Source organism: Vicugna pacos, unplaced genomic scaffold (assembly GCF_048564905.1).
Source record: "Vicugna pacos unplaced genomic scaffold, VicPac4 scaffold_106, whole genome shotgun sequence".
NCBI classification, from domain to species: domain Eukaryota; kingdom Metazoa; phylum Chordata; class Mammalia; order Artiodactyla; family Camelidae; genus Vicugna; species Vicugna pacos.
The window spans coordinates 1,586,349-1,600,258 of NW_027328786.1; positions in this window are offsets into that span (position 1 = coordinate 1,586,349).

Genomic DNA, 13,910 nt, shown 5'->3' on the forward strand with positions numbered 1-13,910 from the left:
AAATTAAAAAATATTTTTAAAATGCTATCACTTTAATATTCAATTCGGTTTTTAAGTTACTACTAAACAGCTCAGAATGTATAAAAGCATTTAATTGTGCTGTTTGCTTACATATTTATTTACATTCAGCCTCTTGCTAAAAGAGAATTTAAACAATTCTGTTAAACACAGCTTAACAACCATAACAACAAAAATGCAAAACGGAGAGTGAAGAGAAAATGGAGATTCAATACTTAAATGAAACCAGGGGGAGATAAACTCATAAAAATGGATTCCATGAAGTCAGGGCAAGTGTTAAAGGCCGACTACAAATTCAGCTGTAAGATTCTTGGCAGCTAAAGCAAAAAGAAAATGATGAAGGGGCGGGTGGTAGAGCATGTGCTTAGCGTGCACGGGGTCCTGGGTTCAAGCCCCAGGGCCTCCACTAACAGATAAATACATCTAATTACCTCCCCCCCAAAAGAACCCCAAAGAAAAGATAAAGAGAAATTTCTTTCCCAAAAAACCCTGATATTAAATTTGGGTTAAATACTTAAAAAAAGATAAAAAGAAAAATAAAAAATATAAGTGACACTGTGAAGGAAAACCCCAGCTGGGCTAACAAGCTAAGTCACAAATCTAAGTGTGATAAGTGTCGGTTTACTGATCTAAGTTTTGCTGAGCTACCTGGTAAACCTGAAGTTTAGTGTCAGTTTAATGGGCTAATAAGCTAACACGTAAATCCAAGGAAAACAATTGTCAGTAACGGGATCTGTTCCCAATTGATAAGCTTCAGTGAACTGATTCCTTGCTTTTTGTTGTTTGAGCCTTATTGGCTAATAGCCCCATACTTGTAATTAACCCTATAAAACCTCATGTGCACGTCTTGGAGGTGCTCAGAGCTTTGGAAATGAAGCCCCTCTGAGCGTGCCAGCGAAATAAATCTCAGTACTACAACCTTGTGAGTTATACTTGTTTCTTGGCTTGCCTGTTGTTTCTATAACAACACAAGCGATAATGCCCGTGAGATAAATCTGCGGAGGTTGCTGTCAGGTCCCCATGTCTCACGTAGGAAAATCTGAAACATTTTTCTTACCATTCAGGGTCATCATAAGCCCACCTCACACCTCCCACCTTTAAATGCAGGAGCACAGGTAGGGCCCGACCTTTGCTGTCTCTGTGTCATCACAGTGAGACAGGATGGAAGGGGGAAGAGCACAGCCATTCAAGGAAGGCCACAGCAATTAACATCAAAATGTTAAAGGATTCAAACCCCAATAGGCCTTGAGGCTCAGGATGAAGAGATTTAACTTCTAGCAGATCTTGAGCTTCAGTAAACATCCATTGTAATAGTAACTTGGTGAATAACATGCCCCAGGCAACATGGCAGTCCCAATGCTAGCCACAAAAGGTCAAAGGGTGGGAAATGGCCAACTCCCTGGGAATCCTAGCCCCTTGCCCTAAGGCTGGTCCTTCTACTTATTAGCATATGAAACCACCAAGCCCAAGAAAACAAGCAACACAGCGCCACCTCGCGGTCACCACTCTCTCTCCCTCTTTGGGGAAGGCCCACAATGTGTGGAGTGTGTACCTACTTCTAATATGAGCATCAAACCCCCACACCTCGTGAAGTTTCTCTTGCCTATCAATGTATCTCTCTGAATAAATCTACCTTTACTCAACACTGGCTTGCTCTTGAATTCTTTACTGCATGAAGTTAAGGAACAAAATCTGGTGGGGCACATCCCAGGGGCTCAATGAAAGCCTGGGACACAGCCCTTCTCATGCCCAACGTTTTTTATTCTTGTATCAACAGGAATGGGCTGTGAAGGGAGGTCTGAGGCCACAGCTAAGGGACAGAAGCAGCCTCCAGGGCTCCAATTGGTGGGCAGTCTCTCCCCCAGCATGGGTCTTGGGGTCTGCCCGGTTCTCTGTGTTTCTCTGTTGTGCTGAATCCCCAGACATACAGCGTACTCCTAGGCTTGTCCCCACAAAACCCTTCTCTCCAAAATACAAGCACATCATGTCACAATCCTCTTGTTCAACAAGGAAATGTTCAGCCCACTTTTTTTCCTCCCCAATAAAGTACCCAACTGTCCTCGCTCCCATCACACCACTATTTTCTTTGTGAGAACTCTGCACTCGCCACACCCCATCCTGAACACAGGTGCCTTACTGGCTGTGATTGAGATGTTTCTTTCTTACACAGCAAGCGTCCTTTCACTTTCCCCTTGTTACCTTAAAAAAGCATTTCCTGAGTCACTCACCCCTCTGATTCTGAACTAACAAAGTGCTGAGTTTGCAGTCACTATATGCATACATCCCAGTTTTGGCTAGGTTTCCATCACAAGATCTTCATTAAGGAGCTGCATCAAGAAGTTTAAAGAGGCTATTCTTACATCTGAGTGGAGGAGCCTGCAAAAAATTGAATGGCTTTGAAGAGAGAGTTAACCAGGGACAAAGAAGTTGCAGGTCCTAGTCAAAAGTGTCATGAGGCAAAATGTTCTCCCAAGACTCAGTGTGGCTTATGAACACGGAGTCGGCGGGGAGGAGGTGACAGGCAGTGAGTAGGGTGAGTGATACAGGTTACGCTCCCCCAGCTGGGGAAGAAAAGGTTTTTTCCAGTTTTCCAAACAATTTCTTACTACCTTTTTCTATTATTGTCACATACTATTTCCAACGAATTAAGCATATCAATGTCAGTCATTTGGGCCACTTGGGAGAATCTACACGATGCCATTCACAGGGCTGGGACATGACAGCAACACCAGTCTAGATTGAAAGAACAGTCGGGGTATTTGCAAGGTAATCACGGGCATGCAGCAAACTCCCCAGCTTCAATGACCTCATCTCAATGCTGGGGCCAATAAAACTACCAAGCAAAGTGCGTGATGATTATGGCCAACATCTGTTTATTAGTTAAGTGCCCGAGACAACTGTCGCTTAATGGGGAATGAGTAAGATCAACGAGGCCCTGTCTACCTTGCCACACGCGCCCTGCCTTCCTGCCTTGGTGCAGCAGCAGAACTTGTTTAGCTGAGATGAACACCCCCAGAGCAGCCCAGACGGGAAAGCTCCCAGCTCTGCACGGCGAGACATGTTCCTTTCCTTCTCAGAGCTGATCACAATTTGCTGTCGTCTGTTTTTATGTTTATCCCTTTTGTAACTGTCTCTCCTTCGGAGTTTTTGCTCAAGCAGCACAGGGCCAGATGTGTCTTGCGGCCTGCCGGATATTCTGGGCAGGGAAACAGCCGACTCCATATCTGGCTCTGGTGCTGAACAGAGAGGGCAGAAGGCCCAGGGGCCCATGCTGAACCGAGGCCTCTGCACCCAAAATTATGGTCTGATTTTGGGCAAATTATACAGTCTTTTTACCATGAGATTCCTCATCTGTCCATGAAAATAACTGTCCATGGCACATAGAATTACAAGGATTATAGGAAATCACCAAATTCATAACCTAGCCAAGGGGCTGCAAGTGCATCCTCAACAGACAAATGCTGCCTTTACGGCTCTGACACATGCTAAGCGGGGCGGCCCCACACAGTGAACACTGCTAAGTGCCAGTGGGTTAAGTGCTTCATGTGTGCTATAATACTCTTTAGATCTTACAACAATCCCAGGGTGAAACGAATATTATGCCCATTTCACAGATTCACCAACAGGTTAAGAGATTTTGAATACTATTCCAAGGCCCTATGGTGAAGAAATGGCAATTTAAACCGGAATCTGGGCCCAGGCCTTGGCTCCATCTCTCTCCAATCCACCTGACCACTTGCCTTTGAATTCCACCTCTCCAATACACAAGTTTCAGCCGGCCAGCTCTTAAATGCAATTTGTGCAGTTTGTCAATGTTGGTTAATTACCATAAACTGTTCTCAGAAACCACTACAGTAAAGAAAGGTGGACGTAAGGAATTCTGCATTGCGTTCTCCTGCAATGTGCAGGATCCCTTTCCTACACCTCCAAATCCAAGTGTATGCTTCCTCCCTGTTTATGTTTGCACACGGCTTATTAAAGCAGAAGGTACCTGCAGTAATTCCATCTCGGTTGCTTTCCAAGGTTGCAGATTATCCATAATCAGTCTGTGAACGAAAATACTACAATGTGAATGAGAATACTGCAACCATGACAGTAAACAAAGAATACTGAAACCAAGTCATTAAAGGCTGCCGCCACCCCCCAGCTAGGACAGGCCTGCAGCCCAGCTGCTACAGCAACTCACAATGGTGTCGTCTGAGCAGACTCAGAATAAGAAAGGACAGGCTACTGGCCCGAGATAGCTAGGTGCTTGTTTAAAAAATGAATTCAGTGAGTCCAAATATTTGCTTCCTCTCACACATACAAAAGTACTAAATTCTTGAACTTGAGATACCTGGCTTTCTTTAGATAACAAGCAATCTTTTATTGTTCCAACAACCTGGTCTTTGTTGTAAAGCTCCTATATATCCTAGCTCTGCCTCAACCTCTTGGGAGCAGTCCCTCAGAGAGTTCTGACAGGCTGTCATCCCGGCTCGAGTCCTCCCGCCAAATGAAACATAACTCTTAACTTTTAGGCTGCACATGTATTTCAGTCAACAGTTTTGGACACCATGAAGCACCACAGCAGATTTCTCTCCACCTGAACTCTCCAAGTAACCGGAGCCTTGGTACCAGCAGTGGCCCTTTGTGCCCATCCACCTCCTCGGGGAGTCCAGATGAATTTGGGTGAGTCTCTCTAGGTTCTCAGATCTCACATATTGGTTGATGATCCTAAGTTTTATCTGGCGGTGTATCCAGGTACGTGGCCCTCCAGTTGAAAGAAACTGAGGTGAATTACCCACCCAGTGGAGACATATTGAGTGGGGCCTGGTTGAAAGATAACAGGAAATATCCACCTTGAGGATATGTCCAAAGTGGGGCTGGTGGAAACATATGAGGAAAATACTCACCCAGTGGAGACATCCTGAGTGAGTCCAAGTTGAAAGACACTGGGTTCAGGACTGAGTGGTTAGGTAAGAGTCTGGTCTAATATTTTCCTCAATTTGGTTACCTCCATTGAATTTTTCAGGATAAAAGTAAAACTCTTATGAGGAAACTTTCAACTCCAAAATTCGGACCATCCTCCTGGCTGGTAACAGCTTTCTCGGGTGACAGAGAATCTTCCAGGAGTGGTAGACACAAAGACTTCATGACACAGAGTTGTCCCTGTGGGAAATCTTACTAGCAAATTTATTCTGAGAACCCGACCTTACAATGGGGAATAGAACTTTCAAAAAAAAAAAAAAGAACAGAAAAAAAAAGAAAAGAAAAAGAAATGACAGATTGCCAGTCTCCAACTATTACCCCAGCCAGGTTTATGTACATACAAAATTTACAACATTAATTGGGAATAAGAAAAAAAAAAAAACTCACTCTGAAAATAACTAACCAGGCCTGATAAAAACATTTTTTGGAATTCTGAACTTATAAAAACAAAATCCCCTTTAGGGGTAACTTGGATTTCTCTTCCTGTGTCCTTGAAATGTAAATGTTTTATCTTTCTCTGGGTGTTTTAAGTGTGTGTATGTATGTATATGTATGTTTAGTTTATTTTTTAAAGGAAACCTTGGACTCCACCATACAAAAGTTTCAAGTATTGTGTACATATGGTGGCCACGCAAATAAATTGGGATTCTAAGCAATTCTTTGATTGTACCAATTTTCAGATATTTTGCCATCTTAAACTTGGCTGCATCAGCCTGGAACACAAAGGCTTTTAGCTTTTGGAGAGTAAACCTTTGAATTTTATTTAGGCAACACCCCGACTCTCATGTGGAAGTGCCTCTTCATCTTATTGGTTTAAAATCACTATATATAATTATATTTGTATATAAATTGACGGCCATATGATGGATTTTTTAATTTGGAAAAACTTTTTAATTGGTGAAAGTTTAAAGAGATCTCATTATAAACAGTTGTTTTATGGTTTCTATTAAAATCAAGTTTAAATGTAGAAAAATATATCTAATGGTTAACCTAAGAACTTAGTTAAAAAAATAAAACTGGTTTGAGAAGCTACGTTTGTGTTTTCCTTTCTGATAAATGTTTCTAGATATGCTAATAAAAACTTAGAATAATTAATGTTAATTAGGTTGAATAACTGGAAAATTGATTGTAAAAATGTCGAAAAAAAAATAAGTGGCTTATCCCAAAAGGATAAATATTTTTATATGGTTATTTTGAATCAAATAAATAAAATGGACATTTTTGGATTTACATACAGGGTTTTGATACAACACAACGTAAAGTTAAAAAAAAAAGGGCCAAAGAGTTCACCTACTGCCCCCCAAGATTAAAGTTCAAACAAGCCCATTTTACTTACCACAGTTTGAAATATATGTATATATAGACTGAAATACTTGATCAATAATTGGGATAACAGACCAATTAATGAAATTAAAAACTGAGAAGTGCCTAAGCTCTTTGGCTGAATCTTGGGCATCCTAGAGACTTCTATAAAATTATATACAATGCACACACACACAAAAAAAGGTTTCTGGCACTCCTTCTAGAAATAAGAATTATTGATTAAACTTAATAAATATAAAAATTAAAGGTATAAGATTTAATAAAATTGAGATAAAAGTTTGTGAAATTGGTATATTTAAATGGTCTTTATACAAAACTTTTGCTTGTGTTGTTGGATACATATGTTTAAGAGGAAAAACACTTCCCCTTCTTGGTATTATAAGGCTAGGCACATATCTGTCCCTCTGAAAATATTAATTGAACAAATTAAAATAAACCAATATAGTTACATAAGCCGTCCAATATAATGTAAAACTAAAAACTAATTTGAGTGGCTAATAAAAAAATACAGGTTTACCCTGGGTTTAACTTATAACACAAGGAAAAGAGATCTTACTAAATGCCTTATGCAAGTTTTGGAAGACATATTTAAGTAAGCCTTAAAGTTTTAAAACATGGAATTCTTTGTTTACAGCTCTTCTCACTGATACAAAAATGCCATTTAAGGAGATAAAATACATCCTGGGTGAGAGAGCAGTTATCTGGGGACCTGGAAGAGAGTGTCTTTGTCTTGCACATCAGAAATATAAATACAACAAACAGTGACCTAGGACTGAGTCTAATTAGTTCAACGAAATAAACCTTAAGGCCAAGAAATTTTTGGCATATTAGAACTCAGAACTCTGAAGGGTCCTTCAGACATTGTGAAGAAATTTTAACTGTCTGTTTCATAAATAGTAAGCCTTAATGATTTGAGCAAGCAAATTCAGCTTACTCCAACTATTATTATACCTATCTTATAAGTAAGTTTTAAAGTGAAGCTATGAGATCTCTAGCTTTTTTCTGATTATAAGCCTGTGTACACATTATAGAAGTGAGATATTTCTACTGCTAAAGAAAAAAAATTCAAAGTCATAGAGCTCTGCTTAATTGACGTAAAAATATAAGAGCTTAAACATTAAGTATTTTTAAAATAACAACTGAACAAATTGACTTTCAGCGTCATGTGAAATGGAAAATATTCAATATTAAGATAATATTTGATATTGTTTAGTTTAAGTATGTTCTAATTAATATAGACATCTTTAAAGTCATCAATATTATGTATAATACCTTTACTGTACCTAGGTTTAATGAAAGTCAAATAAGATCCTGTTATATCTGTTGCAGATTTGTCAAAAAAAAAATAAAAGTAATGTGCTGTGGTAAAATTTTAAGTAAATTAAATGCAAATGAGATGAGAGCTTTGGGTAAATATTTAAAATATATGTTTAAAATGTATGTTTAAGATAATCTCTAAGTGTTTGGTATCTTTAAATTCTAGTGTTGTGCTAAATTAAGTTAAATGACAAGATTTTATTAAATAGCTATGCCATTTTCAGATAAAATAACATTGAAATACGAATTACTTAACATTTAACTTCCTCTTACAGTGAAACTAAAGGTATATAGAAATATTAATAAATGGTTGGTGCCACACTGAAATAGTCTCTATTAGTAAGGGAATGATCTCAGTATCCTAGGAAAGTAATATAAATGCGTAAAGGAAGATATAAGAATGGAATTATATTTTGTTAATGAAAAATAGTGACTTTCTCCTGAACCTGGTTACTTCTGAATAGAAGAAAAATAAGGGACACACTAATATAAGTATAGAAAGCTGTGGAAGGCTTGTGGAAAAGGAACCCTGAGGGAAGAGTTTTGTACATGGTCAGAATTGGCTAAGTTTAGAAACAAATTGGGCAACGTAAATGAATCTTAGAAGTAAGCTGGTACAAGATTAGAATTGTTTTTCTCTCTGTTAAGAGGAAAAAATTTTCTTAAAATGTTAATCCTCCTTCAGTAACAGATTGTAAAACTTCTTATACCACTTAGCTGATCTGTTCTGCCTTTACCTTTGACGTATTTTCTTGTTAATGAATTAGTACTACTTTACAGTGATCTATATGTTTATCTGATCAAGTGTTCTGAAATCTTTCAAAAAGCTCCCCAAATATAAAATTCTAATTCATTAAATAAAAATTAATTTAATTAATTAAAATTCTTTTAATCTCCAGTTAAGTTTGGGATGCTACAGAAGGCCCCTGAAACATCCCAAAGAGAGATTTTTAACTATAAAGTTTCATTTGGCATTTTAAATAACATGGAATTGTCAAATGAATCATAAAACTTCTAAGGTTATATTGAATGAGACAATATTATTAATATAGATATTGTAGAAATTATATGGACTCCCTAAAATTCTGGTATATCTGAAATGTTACCAGTGATAATTATGGGTATAGTGAACAGATTTCTTTATTGATTATAGTGTAACGGTGTTTAAACATGCTTTTAAATCTTTTGTCATTTATAGACAGTTAATTGTTTTCTTCTGATGGTTTTGCAAAATGCTTTCTCTTCAAGGAGATTTACTGATTCCTAATAAATTTCACACTATAGCACTGAACTAAACTGGGTAAGAAATTTTAAAGTTCTAATGAAAACTCTCATTAAAAGAATTAGTTACATGGGACTGATTAACCTGCTGAATATGGTTATAATTTTTGATATTGTTTGAAATACTACTGGCTTTTAACCTGTTTCCCAGACGTAAAGAATCTCTTCTCCTTAAGCTAGTTATGGTTCACAGCAATTTGATAAATTATACCTATGTAATCACACTTGGAACACTTATCTTTTCTCTCTATCTGATCCCTCAAGAGACTAAAAACACTTAGGTCCCCAGTGGCTCTATCAAACAAATTAGGGAGATCATCTCCTAACAGATATAGGAGTATAAAGATATTTTAAGGATTTTAAAGAGAAAAGAATTTACCTAAATCTGTAAGGCAGAAACCCATGAAAAGCCTTGACGTGTCTTTCTTGGCCTTAGCAAACCTTAACATTCTACCCTGAGACTCCGTATTAAAACTTCCAACACAGCCAATTTAAAAAAGCCTATATGATCAAATAATCAGACTTAACTTGTAAAAAATTAATCTTGATTTGGCTATATTTGAGAAAACTGAGGGTAACTTAAGAGAGAAAATAAATTATATTTTAGTGGATATTAAATTCTAGTTTTGTTAATTGAGGTCCATATTTACTAAGACACTTCCCAGATCATTCCTTGCTGTTATGTCACATTACTGTACGGTTTAATTGAATTATGAAAAGGATACTCTAGGTTTGTTTCTGAAGCTCAGAAATCTATCCTTGGGTAAAGTTCCAATGCCCCATGACCTGCAGCCAGGGGATTATACATACTGCAACAGGCATGACTTAAAGAACTGTCTCCAACCTGAATGGAAGGACCCTTTTTCAGGTACTCTTTACCAGACCATACACACCAAAGCTGAAGGAAACGGAGTCTTGGATTCATTTCCTATCTGAAACATCCCCTGCAGTGCACTGGCCTATCGAGTGCTGCTCACCTTAAAACAATGCCCAAATGGAGAAAAAGCTACCAGACCAGGATGACAAGAAGATGACATCTGAGCTAGACAGCTGACCCAAGACACCGGACCAGGACTGTATACCAATTACTTTGATAATTTCTCCAACCTTTGATTATGATCTACTCCACTTGTTAAGTTTATGATAAATTACCTATGTCTAGTACTTCTGTGTTACCTTGGTGGGTTTCCCTACTCCAAGGCTCTAATTAGATAGCCCTCAGAAACTTTATTCTAAAAAGAATTTATAGTTCTGTTTAGGCCACTGTTGATCTTACAAGGTGGGAGATTTCAACTGGCCAATTAATACCTGCTCTGACCCTGACCATAAATATGAACTTTCTCATAGGATCAAACTCAGAAACACAAGCAAAATTTTAACCCAAAAATACAACTTCTCGACTATTAAATTCTTACTCGTGACTTTATTAACGTTAGTAGCTGTATTACTTATATCCTGTCTATTTTATAAAATTGTTGTCTGTTACATTTCCCAATGTGTAACTAGGCCCACAAGATTGATGATGGCTAAACATCTTGAAGAAACAGATAAAATTTATAACCCTGAATAAAATAAATATAATAGTGTGATTCTAGGTATGGGAATGAGCAAAGATGGGTAAACACTTTCTGTATCATAATAGACTAGTAAGACAGGTGATCCAGAGAACTTTTAGTATCAACAGGGCCTGACAAAAAAAAACTTACACCTTGAATGGCAACTTAGAAGATTCTTCACCTGAACTAGGAATGAGCCATCCTAGCACCGTGGGACAAAATTGGTCATGAAATATCTCTCAAAATATTGGTCAAATTTAGGACCAAGTGGGAGCACTGTGAATGAAAATACTACAATGTGCATGAAAATACTGCAACCATGACAGTAAACAAAGAATGCTGAATCCGAGTCATCAGCGGCTGCTGCCAACCCCCAGCGAGTACATGCCTACAGCCCGGCCTCTCAGCCACTCACAGTGGTGCCCTCTGAGCAGACTCAGAGTAAGAAAGGACAGGATACTGGCCCTAGATAGCCAGGGGCTTGCCAAAGGAATGAATTCAATGACTCAAATGTTTGCTTCTCACCATACATAGAAAAGCAGTAAATACTTGAACTTGAGATATCTGGTTTTCTTTAGATAACAAGCAATATTTTATTGTTCCAATTACCTGCTCTTTGTTGTAAGCTTCTATATATCCTAGCTCCTCCCCTACCTCTTGGGAGCAGTCCCTCAGAGTGATCTGAGAGGCTGTCATCCCGGCTCGAGTCCTCCAGCCAAATAAAACAAAGCCCTTAACATATAGGCTGAACGTTTATTTCAATGACGTTCCAGAATAGACACAACTCATCAATTCTGTAATGGAACACACTGAATCAGGAACCAAAGCGTGTTTCAGTCCGGAAAATCTCCGGGTTCCTATTTCTTCCTGTCATTATACAATCCCTCTAGAACTCATTAATTTGCTGTCTGCTCCTCTGGCAACAAAACTCGTAGAAGACTCAACTCAGCAGAGCGCCCTGCTGGGGAGAACACCCCGCAGAAGCACTGCAGGCTGCCTGCCCTCCTGCACGCTCTGCTGAACCTTGGTGTCCTCCGTGGAGACCAGGCCAACAGAGCTGTTCCTAACAGCTACAAATTCGCACACGTTAAATAAATCATTTTATTTTATATGATATTTTACGTATATACACATCTCTGAAAACAGCTTTGCAGAAGCTCAAATCTTCAACATCAATCCCCAAAGGCAAATCCGGTCCCCAAGGGGAAACAAGACTTAAGACGACGCTAAGGCCTCCAAAGTCCTCTCAAGGACCGTCAACCAAACTGCCTGCAGGTCTGCAGCTGCAGGCTGTTACATGTCTGCTTTTAAAGCAACCCCTTCCTGCCCTCGGGTATTACAGTGTCCCTCTATGCCCTCCCGTCTCAGGGCAAAAGCAGCCGTTGCAGAACCTTGCAGGGAAGCACTGACAGGAGTCGACAAAGAGGATCAGAGCTAAGCTAATACTTCTGATGACACGACCTTGTCACTGTGTCACTTTACAGATGAAGATATATATAGAGAGAGGTGGGGTGATATTGCTCAAAGTCACACAGCTAATAAGTGGCAAAGTCTATAACTCTGCTCTTCCCTTCGGCGTGACGCCCCAGCTGGGACGCCCACAGGGTTGTCTCATGCCTGCCTGAACAATCCTCTCCTGTCACTCATAACCCACCACAGGGTCTGACCCTAGCCTGCCTTTTCAGCATCTATTCCCTCCAGTCTCTCAGGAACAAGGCCGTTTGGGCCACTGTATGACTTCCGGCTCCCGGAAACATCAGTGCTCATGCTGGTCTTGCCTGTGCATCCGGCCCGCTGCTCAGAGGCTCTTCCTCACTTGCAGGAGTACATTTCCACTCTCCGCAGGGACACCTCCTCAGGGGAGCCCTCTTCTCGCTCTCAGCACGCAGGGCCACATCCCGAGCTGCCCCATTAGGACAGTGTGCGCCCAGGTCTGTTAATCAGACCAGCAGCATCAGAGCCAGGGATTATGCCCGGGCTACCCTGCAAAACTACTGCCCGCCACACAGCCCCCAGCCAGCAGGTCACCTGGAAGTCACAGCAAGTGCCCCACCCAATCCAGAAGCCTCTTCATTTGCCAGCATCGCTGATGACTGGTTTCCAAACTTTGGTCAGTTTCGCACAAAACAGCACCTTCAACTGTGAAGCAGAGGGTTTCGCTTCTGCTCCCCATCCTTACTGGTAATGTCAAGGAAAACAAAGAGGCCTTTTCTCAACACTTTTATAATGACACCCTACCACCCACAATACTCATATGCTCAAGAGCTTTGGATCCACGTGATTTTCTTTCCCTTATGATAAGCGGCTCAAAACACTGCGGGATTCCTTCTATTTAGAGGGTATTTGTACTCAGTTTATCGGCTTTAATCTGTTTTTGTCTCTCTTCAGTGTCCCTAGCAGTTGCCACCTCTTACTCCCTTCAGCAGCCTCCCTCCCAACATCTACTCTAGGAAATCAGCTGTGATGAGGGGCCCTGGGGCAGTCACAGACGATGCAACTAAGGCAAAGAGAGGGTCCATAATTTGCCTGAGAAGATCAGCTTCAACCCCCAACAATGTGTGTCACGTCCCTGTGTTTAACTCTTATGCTAAGCAAGATAACTTTTTGTAGATTATGGTTATAAACAGATGAGGTATAAAAATACATACAAGGACACACATCTACTCTAAGATGCTCACTAACTCCACTATTTTGTTTCTACTTATTTCTATTAAAAAATATTAAGAACCTCTGCAGTCAGTATAGCAAAATGTTACTGGGCTTTAAATCCAGAATATAGAGGTGTTAAATGTGTCATTACTCATACTTATTTGTATGTTCACAATACAAATTATTTGAAAGTCCCTCTCACCTCCCCCTACTCACTACTGGCTCTCACCTGAGCTCCCAGACCACACATCTAACAACCTTTCACTTTACCCACAGCTGAACTCATCAGTTTTCCGCAGAACTCCCTCTGCAGCTTTCCCTCCTCAGAGCACAGAAGGACCATCATTTACCTCATTAATCCACCCAGAAACCTGGGCCTTACTCCATCCTGCATTCACAGCCAGCCTTCATCCTTTCCTTTTTACCATCTAAACATGCCTTCAATATGTTCGCTTTTAAACACTGACCGTCCCACCGCTCAAGTGGAAGCCACCAACACTGCCCACCTGGACTCACGAGTCTCCTAAGTGGCCCCACAGCCGCTCTCCCCTACTTGAGACAAATGGGACTGTGCCACTCCCGCGCTTTTTGGACTCTTTTAAGACCCACTCTTCTTAGAAGAAACTCCAAGTTCTTCACCAGGTGAAAGTCTTTGCCATGAAATTGTCACCTCAGGGAGGGCAGGACCCGCCCTCTCCCCTCGGCCCCGCCCTCTGGCAGAGCATCAGCTTGGGAGGACCTGCTGAGCTACACCAACCTGTATTCTAAACCTGGTCTGAGTTCTTAGCAAACTGCTTC